Below are 11732 nucleotides of genomic sequence, written 5' to 3'. Positions count from 1 at the left end.
TTACTGTCTTCCGCCATTTTGGAGAGTATCACAACGCATACGCACACTTTTCCCTAAGTGTAAACAACGCTGATTACGCCGATTACGTTCATGTGCACGCTTTCCCCTCGAACGTAAACAACGCTGATTATGCCGATTACCTTCTTGGGTACTCTCCAAAATGGCGGAAGATGTAACCCGGGGGAGAAGAATTGTTAAATAAATTGTTATTTTTGTTTTCTTTGCGCACAAAAAGTATTCTCATAGCTTCGTAAAATTACAGTTGAACGACTGATGTCACATGGACTGTTTATTAGTAATTAATGACAGAATTTTCATTTTTGGTAACCTAACCCTTTTAACAATTGCCTTACTAACTAATAATAAGCAGCAAATTAGGAGTTTATGGAGGCAAAAGTCTTTTAAAAAATTAAGGGTTTGTTAATAGCGAGAAGTATCTCTTAACTTTTATAAAGAATATCTCTTTGGATTTGAGACTTTAGTCTTTGCAACTTTACAGATCTTCTTTATGCACCAAGAGCTTGTAACACTCCAAAGAGAAAGGAAAACTTGAAATCGCATCATATGACCCCTTTAAAATAAAGTGTGACTGAATTTTGTTGTGGAGTATGTTGTGGGAAAAGCCATTTCTCTTTATTTAAGTCAAATTTTCTGACAGATTTTGATGATGCCGAGCTTTTTATTATAAAGAAATCCAGCCACCTCAAGTGCAGAAGTCATTTATTCACAGTGAACACAAAACATTAAAAATATGGAGGATTTTCTCAATGGCTATGAATAAAGTGAATTTAATGTTCTAAATATGAATAAAGGTGTATTATATTTTTATTATACTGTATAAGCTTACATAATGCACTGGCAAAAGACAGGAAATGTGTTTCGTGGCATTTCTGTATTTGCTTAAAATTCACTTAGACTGCAGTATGTGATTTAGAAATGAATGTGCGCAGTAATCATAGTGGTTATCTTAAATAATCATGACAGGCCTACTGGCTCATATAGCTATGTTTTCCAGCCTTTTAGCAATATGTAATAATTATGTAGTTCATCTGGAATGCCTTAAAAGGGTGATTTTATTTATTTTATTTTTTTTATTGGTCAGAAGAAAGCAGTCATTTCAGCCAACCAGCTACTATAGTAGATTCTTTAATCCACTTAAGTAATATACAGCAACAAACAGTAAATGTACTGTAAGATGTTCTGGTTAAATGTACATTTGAATATGTGAATAAAATACATCTCTGTTTAAAAGTCAAGATTTTTTTTTTTTTTTTTTTTAAGAAATGAATACTATTATTTAGCAAGGGCACACACAATTTTGATAGTGAAGACTTTTACTTTAAAAAAATCAATTTCTTATACCTTCGTTCACTTTTTTAAACTATGCATCACAGTTTCTTCAAAAGTATTAAGCAGCACAACTGTTTTCAACATTGGTAATAATAAGAAATGTTTCTTGAGCACCAAATCAGTATATTAGAATGATTTCTGAAGGATCATGTGACACTGAAGTTAAGCTTTGGCATCACAGGAATAAATTACATTGTATTTAGTATTAAAATGATAAAATTGTAATAATATTTCACAAAGTTACTGTTTTACTGTATTTTAGATAATATAATACGTACATAAATATAATAAATACAGCCTTGGTGAGCATAAGAGGCTTCTTATAAAAACATTTTTTAAAAATGTATGTTATAATGATTATAATTATTGTTGTTGTATTTTACTTATTAGAATAGATAAAATTTATTATAATAGTATTTACTATTAATATAATTTTTGACTTCTTTTACTTCTTTGCAAGAAACCATCCTAAAAAAAGGTTCTCCTTTACAATGAGTCATGTCTCAGAATAGTTCTTCTGGAAGTAACAAATGGTAATGTAGAGCGTTATTAAAGTCTGTCTTCAAAAGCCTTTATCTGCATACAGTATCATGGAAGAAATCTGCTCGAGTGCATCTGTCCTAATAAAAGAAGAAAGGCAGTTGTTTGTGACCTTACTCCAATGAAAGTCTTCTGCATGTTGTGCTGGATTTGTTTTTATTTTGGTGTGCTTATCAGTTTCATAACTTACAAAACAATATAATGTTGTGCGAACATGGTCTCAGAGGAACGGAGTACAATTTATTGATCTCTCTTTCTCGCTCTCCATATCACTCATTTCCTCCTTTCTTTTCACTCTCCTCTTGTTGTCACATGTCTGCCGCTGAACACGTTCGCTTTGCGGTCTCTTCTTCCTTCTCTTTGCTCTGAATAAGAGGGTGCTGGAAAAGAGGGCAGCAGCAGTTGAAGGAGTTTTGGAGACAGATGCTCTTGCATCTCTCCTTGCCTCTCTGTTCTTCCCGGAGAGCCCGTCTCTGCGTGCGTTTCTGCTGTTACCCATAATGCCTCAGGAAAGGCAGTTAGGAAGTAGAGTGATTCTTTAACATTTTTCCGCTGAAAGAGAGCGGGCCACTGCTGTGCTTCATACTGTGTACTCATTTAAATGCTGTCATTAGATATAATGGAAAACCCCCCTCCAATTGCACAAGCCCTGCTGTGACTCACGGTATCTCAGATTCGCAATGCACGTTAGCTAGTTTATATGTGTTAAAAACAGCAGGTTCTCTTGTAATTGTTGTGCTGCCTTTTTTCATTTTTATGTATATTTTAATGAACATTTGAAATCTTATGTAATCTCTTTTAGGGATGCTATTGTCGTTACTCCTCTTGCCATGCTGTTCCAAATTTGATGGTGGAATATAAATGAGATCTGTCTCATTTTCCTTCCAGCGACACGACACTGGCTTTGTGTGTACCGGAAAATAGAGGCACAGCAATTTTAGCACCACGCTTGTAAGACAAGTATTATAAAGCCTGAACAAAAAGTTTCTTTATGCAAAGTGATTTTTGTGTCATGGTTCGTGCTCAGAAGTGGTTCTTTTTATTTATTGGTGGTCGGTGGTAACATCAACCAGCTTCTTTTTGCATAGATTTTTATATTTATTGCATAGATTTCTTTAATCAGCTTTGAGTGATTGAATGCTCTTTAACTGTACTGCTTAAAGGGTTAGTTCACCCAAAAATGAAAATTCTGTCATTAATTACTCACCCTCGTGTTGTTCCAAACCCGTAAGACCTTCGTTCATCTTCGGAACACAATTTAAGATATTTTTGATGAAATCTGAGGGCTTTGTCGATCATCTTGGTACTTTTCTGAACCTTGAACGTGTTAGTTACCTTGCTGTCTATGGGAGGGTCAGAGAGCCCTCAGATTTCATCAAAAATATCTTAAATTGTGTTCCGAAGATGAACGAAGGTCTTACGGGTTTGGAACAACACGAGGGTGAGTAATTAATGACAGAATTTTCATTTTTGGGTGAACTAACCCTTTAATACAGTGCATACAAGAATAAAGTTTAATATAAGCCAATACTACTAAAAAACAATAAAGTGGGGACTATTTTTTATTATTTTTATTTTGATAAACACGACACAATATAACATTGATTCCAATAAATAAATTTTTGTGCTTTATAAAAGCACGTGTTTGTGAGAATTAGCAGAAGCTGCAGAACTGAAGGTGCCAAAGTAAACATGAAACACACGACTGATGTCATCGGTGAAACGGGCCAATCATGAAACAGCTGTGTTGTCATCAGAGCTTGTGCAGCCACTCTGGAGAAGCTGCACAAAAGGTACAGGCATGAGGTAGTACAATGGTCTAATGATCTAAAACAAAATAGAAGTTTGGTGATAACCATGCGAAAATTTAATTAGTCATTTTTTGCAACAAAAAAAAATTATAATTAAAAGTTCAAAATAAGGGTGCTCCGATCAGGATTTTTGGAGCCAATCACCGAAAGCACTATCTGTGATACGATGACGATACTGATTTTTTATTTTCACAATCCTGATTTCGTGAGCTGTAAGTGAGACGGTCTTAAGCCTAATGTATACTTCGGCCATACGAGTTACGCGACGGTCCGCACACTGCCCTTGTGATGCAGTTTTCATCATCAGAAGTGTCCGAGCCATCCACATGCAGCCCAATTTTTTTGACCACACGGACGGTCCACGTAAAACAGCACAGGTGCGAGGTGAATGTTATATGTGTGCACGCTAAACACTGGCGAGAATGAAAAAGAAATGCTAATTATAAACTTTAGCAGTGGTGGACAGTAACAAAGTAGTTTTACTTTGTTACTGTACTTAAGTACATTTTTCAAGTATCTGTATTTTACTGGAGTAGTTTTATTTTGAGTAACTTTTACTTTTACTTCACTACATTCCAAAGCATAAGATCGTAATTTTTACTTCACTACATTTCGTAAAACATATCGTTACTCCTTATAATATGTAGCATTTGGACCAATCAGAAACACAACTTTTTGTTATATTTAACAAATAATATCTAACACCCCCTCACCTAACCAAAGGGCCAATTACGAGGGTCTATGGACTAGAGGTCGACCGATGTATCGGTTTTGCTGATTAATCGGCACCGATAGTTGATTGCTGGAACTATCAGTTATCGGCAAAAATCCATGCCGATAGTTTTCCGGCGTTATTTTGGGAAAATCCCAGGTATTTTGAGCAGTAGGATTATAAAAAATATGTGCTAATATAAAATTAAATTAAGTAGCCTATATAAAATTGCAAAATAAATCTATCTATCAGTACTTTTTTACTTGAGTACATAAAAAATCGAGTACTTTTGTACTTTCACTCGAGTAAAATTGAAAAAGGAGTACTTTTACTTTTACTGGAGTAATATTTTATCATACGTATCTGTACTTTTACTCAAGTACTTGATTTGTGTACTTCGTCCACCACTGAACTTTAGTGATGATGCGACACTGCCTCGATTGTGCAAGTGACAATTTCTGTGCAGCGTGCAGCTCGCTTAATAGTGCAGACGCGATGTGGTGATTTGAAGCCATTTGCTCATTTTGAGAGGGAGAGCGTGCAGTTATTCACTCACGCTGTTTGTGAAATTCTGTTTCACAGAAATTCTTCAAATTACTTTGTAACTTATTTTATAAAGAAATATGAATTGTACCTCACCTAAAGCATTATAATTATTTTATCCATGCCGGACGTCTCATGGCAGGAGCGTTGTCAGCTTGAGATCGGCTTATGAGATCAGCCTTTATAGAGACTGCCGATCAAACTTCCCAAAGCGATTATCTGCCGATAGCAATAGGTAGCCGATCAATCAGAGCACCCCTAGTTGAAAAAGTCATTCAAAAAAATACATCTACACACAAACTGACCACTAGTCAAGATTCCAACTTTGAGACGCCTTTTTATATTTTGCCTCAACTGTCACTGAATCGAACGCACAGGATAGTGGGATATCATAGGCAGCGAAGAATACATCTATGTTGCCTTCAACAGATGAACGTATCTCAGTAGACAGGATGTGACACAATCATAGGATTTGAGCGTGCCTTTTTACATCTGTATGCTGCCTGCAGAGGCAGCATTTTTCAGCTTTCGTGGGCAGCCACTATTCTCACTATCCTTCCTTCATGACACATAATCTGAAGGTGCTCCTCAATTATTTAATTCTGACGGCTCTTTCAAATATTCATGCCTTAATGGAGGTACAGTGCCAACTGAGTGATGTAAAAAGAAAATCAACAAATAATATGCACAAGATGCCATACAAGTTCCCACAGCATGCTGGGAAAGTGAGATTGCATAGCAACAGAGAGGCCTGCATGCTGTTAGAGAAGGAAACGAGAGCATGAAATGAATCAGGGCGCTAATTAAGGCATATTTTAGTACATTACTGCAACATGTATAATCAAATTAATTTGATTAATTGTATGAGTCACATTACTCTCTGTCACTCCCTGTTATGTTCTCCAGTGCTTCTGATTAGACAATTAAATTGGACATTTGTGTCTGAAAGGACGGTTGATTCTGTGCAGATTGGCCCGCAACGATGGAGGCACGTAAACACAACAAGCTTCAGATTAGACGCATCTGGACCACACCCACTTTGACGATGCGCTCACGGAGGCTGGCTGCTCGCAGAGAGCATTGAGTCTAGCGAAGCAAAAACTTTTGAGAGGAAAAGGAAAGGATCAGTTCTCACTGAGGCCGGAACTTCATCAAAGAAAGCTCACGCTCGCGCTCCATCCCTCCGTTCAACACGGAGCGATGGAAATTCTATTCAAGCTGGGCACGTCCTTCTCATTCAGCGCGCGCCCAAGCAAACTACCACTGTGATAGTGGACCCACAAGAGCAATTCTCCTCTCTTCACACTGCGACTGCCAGTTCCCCGCCCCCGTGCTGTGAACTGCATTAGTAGGAAAAGTAACCGCTTGCCGCCTGGCTTTTGGCTTGGAAAGTCATCCCCGGCATGTCAAGCTGGATTCTAAAAACCATGGAACGAGGTTACTTGCTCCAGTTCGCTCGCAGGCCACCTCGCTTCAGAGGTATTATTCACACTTCGGTATGGGATAACGCATGTTCGGTATGGGATAACGCAGGGAAGTACATACACTGCTTGCAAAGGTGTTGTGGAAATGGTCACCTTAGCGAACAGCGAGTCAGGTTTTTACAGCCGTTACTTCCTCGTTCCCAAGAAAGACGGTGGGCTCAGACCAATACTCAATCTCAGACATCTGAACCCGGGCCCTCATGCGACGGCTTTTCAGAATGTTAACTTAAACAGATCCTCGTGCAAATATGCCCGGGGACTGGTTTCTGTCTGTGGATCTGAAAGATGCTTACTTTCACATCCAAATAGCGCCCCATCACAGACTGTTCTTGAGATTCACTTCGAGGAAGTGGCCTATCAGTACACAGTCCCTCTGTTGGACTGTTCCTGGCCCCTTGCACTTTTACGAAGTGCGTAGACCCGGCTCTTTCCCCTCTGAGACTGATGGGAATCCGCTATTTGACCTCGACGACTGGCCGAATCAGAACGGGAACTTTTCACTCACAGGTTGTTGTTGATCAACCACCTAGAGCGTCTTGAGCTGAAAATCAATTCAGCCAAGAGTTTTCTGACTCCCAAACAGCGAGTGACTTTCTGGGAACAGTTACAGACTCTGTAAAAGTTTGAGCTTGGATTACACCGGAACGCTACCTGAATATTCAGCGAGTACAGCATCGTTCAAGCCAGGGTCTACACATCCCCTCAGGGCATCTGGCCCCTTCAATATTGGCTAAAAGCCTGCATCCCGTCCCACGCCGAGCACCTGGGCCGCATTCATGTCAGGGTAACCCATCGCTGTGTCAATGCTGTGGCCCCTTGGACAACTCCCTGCCTGTTTCTGTCAGGCGTGCAGTTGAGAATGACCTCCAGAAGGAAGGTGGTCACAACGGGCGCCTCCAGTTCGGGCTGGGGTGCTCTGTACGAGGGCAATCCAGCATACGGCTCCTGGTCGACTCACGAGCAATGCCTACGTATCAACTGCCTCAAATTGATGGCTGTTTGCTGGCCCTGAAAACCTTCCTGCCAGCCTTAACCTGTTAACCTGCACCCACCATTTTGGGACTCACAGCTGAAAATGACCTACCTAACTTAAAATGGTAACAGTTCCTGACTTCAGTGTGCTACACACACAATTTTGGTGTCTTTAGAAAGAAGACCCTTTGGGCTTTACTATCCATCATCCAGAGTTGATAATACTCAAAAAGATAAAAAGTTATAGACACTGAAGGGCCTTGAAAAAAATAGTACCACACTGAATGTTTTTTTTTTCATATAAAAATACATGAAATCAGTCCTGCAGCAATCCAGAAAAGTAATGGGTTGAAAGTCACATGTCTCATGACTTTCTATTTCAAATCTGAAGAAGATACCATGAAAAATGAGATCCCTGCAACCATTTTTCTGAGACTATGTCTAGTCCAGTTTTTTGAGAGTAAGTTATTCCATAACGGATACAAACAATAACTGCCCCCGAAGAAATGAGACGTAAACAAAGTAATTACCATCCATATTACAACGTTAATTGTTTCGTTGGACTAAAAGTGCTCTATGGGATGTTGTTCAGTTGACCCTTACGTTTCTAACTAAACCGGGGTTTACAGCTGTGGATGCGTTTATGACTCGTTATTACGATGAATCTGGTACGTACTGCGTTTTTTGATTATGCATGCTTTGATGTGTACTGCTTACACAAATTTAGCACAAACAATCCTTATAAGCTTTCCATTGAAAAACAGTGATCCATCGTCGATGCTTGAGGCTTAGACCTTTAGAATGATATATAGTTTGTCAAGATTAATTGTCCCTGTTCATTTAATCTATTCGTGAACATTGACACGTGCAAACAGAGCGTTCAGTGCGCCGGCGTCGTTGCGGGTTAACAGGTTAAAGGGGCGCCAAGTCCGGGTCCACTCAGACAACACGACTGTGGTAGCCTATATCACAGGTTATCAGGCGAGTCAGGGACACAAAAGGTTCTCTCCTCCTTGTGGCCCCTCTCTGGAGGAACCAAATGTGTTTTCCGGAGATGATCCAGCTGCTATCTGCAGTGCCGTGGTAGCACTGTGGAGAGACCTTCTCTCGCAGGCGCAGGGCAAGATTTGGCATCCCCAGCCGGAACTGTGGAGCCTTCATGTCATGCCACTCGACGGGAGTCTAGCCAACTCCCAGCTAAAGTCACTAATACCAATTTAGAGGCTAGAGCTCTGTCTACAAGGCGTCTCTATGCCCTCAAGTGGTCAGTCTTCAGTGACTGGTGTTCAGCACGGAACCAGGATCCGGTACCATGTGACGTGTCCCACGTGCAAACCTTTTTGCAGGAGCTGCTGGATAAGGGGCGCACCCCTTCCACGCTCAAAGTCTATGTGGCAGCCATCGCGGCGAATCATTCTCTCAAGGCTGGCCGGACAATTGGCAGGAATGACTTGGAGAGCCTTCATGTCTGGCCACTTGACTGGAGTCTAGCCAACTCCCAGCAAGTGTCACTAATACCATTTTAGATGCTAGAGCTCCGTCTACAAGGCACCTCTATGCCCTCAAGTGGTCAGTCTTCAGTGACTGGTGTTCAGCACGGAACCAGGATCCGGTACCATGTGACGTGTCCCACGTGCAAACCTTTTTGCAGGAGCTGCTGGATAAGGGGCGCACCCCTTCCACGCTCAAAGTCTATGTGGCAGCCATCGCGGCGAATCATTCTCTCAAGGCTGGCCGGACAATTGGCAGGAATGACTTGGTCGTTAAGTTTCTTAGAGGCGCTCGGCGGTTAAACCCTCCTCTCCCTAGGACGGTGACAGTATGGGACTTGTCTATAGTCCTGAGAGCTCTCAAGAGCTCCCACTTTGAGCTGCTTCAAACAACCGGCTTAAGGGTCATGACACTCAAAACCGCTCTGCTTTTGGCTCTGGCGTCAGTCAAGCGAGTAGAGAACTTGCAAGCCCTGTCTGTCAGTGCTTCCTGTCTTGAGTTTGGACCCAATGACTGTAAAGTCGTTCTTCTACGAGAAGAACACTACGAGTTTACATTAAGCGCTCCGAGTCTTTCAGACAATCAGAGCAGCTTTTTGTGTGCTTTGGAGGCCGCTCTAAAGGGCTGCCTGTCACAAAGTAAAGACTATCTCATTGGATAGTAAATGCTATAGCTCTGGCTTATGCCTCAGCTGGCTTGCAATGCCCTTTAGGTGTGAGGGCCCATTCCACCAGAGGAATGGCCTCCTCTTGGGCCTGGTCCAGTAGAATCTCTATTGGGGAGATTTGTGCGGTCGCCGGCTGGTCGTCGCCTTCTACCTGTATTAGATTTTACAATTTGGACGTCTATAGGCGCCCTCGGGCAGGGAGAGTTATCTCAAGTAGACCTCAGAACGTTCTCGGGTATCTTTGTGGCTCAGGATTATGGAACCCTCGCTGAGTGTTCCTGGGCTGAGCTCGCAGAGCAGGCTAAGTTCTGCATCTCCTTATAGGACAGCGCTACTGGATACGTTCCGCAAGCAGTCATCAAACGACGACGCAACGGGAGTTACCTTTCGATAGGGAACGGTCCGGTTACACGTAACCTCGGTTCCCTGAGATAAGGGAACGAGCGTTGCGTAACTGGCCGTGCTATAGCTGCACACGAATCGATGACTGTCGCTTCAGTCGTATGATTCTGATGAGATGGTGCTCCGAGCCAACTTATATAGCGGTCGGCTCCGCCCCTTCTGGCGGGCTCGAGCGCCATTGGTTTGTGCAGCTACACAAACGTCCCCAAGTAGTCGTCAAACGACGACACAACGCTCGTTCCCTTATCTCAGGGAACCGAAGTTACGTGAGTAACCGGAGTGTTTACTTGCTACTCGGATTGCCTCAAGCAAAACTCTTGAATATCTTTCAAAGATTTGATGCTATAGACTTTCCAAACTGAATCCAGCAACTAGATCTTCCTTGGAGGTGTTAGCTGTAGCAGCTTGCTGCCTTGTAAACAAAACTTGGTTTCCAGGTGGACTGGCAAAGCAGCCAATCAGTCAGATTGGAGCTGTCTGTTTTGAACAGCTCTTGCAATTCTTAAAAAAACATATATCAGAAGGTGAACGCCGAGTGGGGTCCATGGCCGTGCTGCATAAGGCCATCTTACTTGTTAACTTTTTCACAAGAAAGCAATTTAAATCGGCTTAAACTGGCCTTGAGAAACAAACGTGTTTGATTTGTGTTAACAAAAAAAACTTGATTTGACATTTTAAAAGCTTCAGTGAGAGTGAAGTAGTTTCTGAAAGGTTTATTGAGAGTGTCTGTCTCAGCCTTTGCAGTGCACGCATTCAATATGTCTAACACTGTCATTATTAATATATAAAGGTGCTCTTTTAAGTTTATAGAATAGAATTTGTTGTTATTCTTTAAATTACTTGTATAAAAATCCTTTGACTTCTTTTTAGCTGACACTCCTCTTAAGTTCACCCACTGCAGACAGTTTAGTTAGTTAGATACAATTTTTTGCATCTCACTAAAATAATTTGTATTGAATTGTTTTGATGTTAGTGATTAAAGGGAAATGTTAAAATAACTGATAATAAAAACCCATTGTGTCTGAATAAACTTGTCCAACCAATGCCAGATTTGCTGTAGTTGCTGCTTATTTTGGCACCAAAACCACATGGTAAAAATTGTAATTTAAAAATGACATTTTGGAAGAGGACCTGTTTTCAGGGTCATGTTAACATTTCACTTGTCAAACTGCTGAATGTGTTAGAAGCTCTATCCTTTGTAGTAGTCACTTAGAATAAAAGTTGCTATTTTTACACATCAGCAGAAAATCTTTTAAGTGAACTCGCCATCTATTTAAAGGTGCTGGTGTATGACAATGTACGCTGAGAACTGTGTGTGTGTGTGTGTGTACCTGTTTTTCTATTCTGGTGGGGACTTAAACCTGAATACACACAGACTCATGGGGACTCGTGTCACGGTGGGGACCTAAATTGAGGTCCCCATGGGTAAACAAGCTAATAAATCACACAGAATTAAGTTTTTTGAAAATCTAAAAATGCACAAAGTTTCCTGTAAGGGGTAGGTTTAGGTGTAGGGTTGGTGTAGGGCAATAGAAAATACGGTCTGTACAGTAGAAAAACCATTACGCCTATGGAGAGTCCCCACAAGGATAGCTGACCAGACGTTTGTGTGTGTGTGTGTGTGTGTGTGTGTGTGTGTGTGCGCACATGTGAGGCCCCAGACCTGAGTGTAATCAGCCGACTGTACCAGTGGCACTGCTCTAAGTCTGATTAAAGAAGCTGTTTATTCCGCACCTCATCAGCCACTGCCAGCGAGCTCT

The 11732-nt window shown here is 41.3% G+C and overlaps 1 protein-coding gene and 1 long non-coding RNA gene across 2 annotated transcripts in view; one reads left to right on the top strand and one right to left on the bottom strand.

Annotated features, from left to right (window-relative positions):
* LOC107757781 (uncharacterized) overlaps window positions 1-3510 on the bottom strand; it is a 17316-nt gene extending 13806 nt beyond the window's left edge. The window contains exon 1 of the long non-coding RNA XR_001641966.1: window positions 3447-3510. This is a non-coding gene — a long non-coding RNA (uncharacterized LOC107757781). The remainder of the gene's footprint in view (window positions 1-3446) is intronic.
* Window positions 1-11732, top strand: part of LOC107757779 (T-cell immunomodulatory protein-like) — a 130562-nt gene that overhangs the window by 14687 nt on the left and 104143 nt on the right. The gene's annotated exons all lie outside the window — the stretch shown is intronic.

The sequence above is a fragment of the Sinocyclocheilus rhinocerous genome, unplaced genomic scaffold (assembly GCF_001515625.1).
Source record: "Sinocyclocheilus rhinocerous isolate Xijiao unplaced genomic scaffold, SAMN03320098_v1.1 scaffold294, whole genome shotgun sequence".
In the NCBI taxonomy this organism is placed as follows: domain Eukaryota; kingdom Metazoa; phylum Chordata; class Actinopteri; order Cypriniformes; family Cyprinidae; genus Sinocyclocheilus; species Sinocyclocheilus rhinocerous.
Note: the sequence above shows the minus strand (reverse complement) of the source record. Positions and strands in the feature narration are given on the sequence as shown.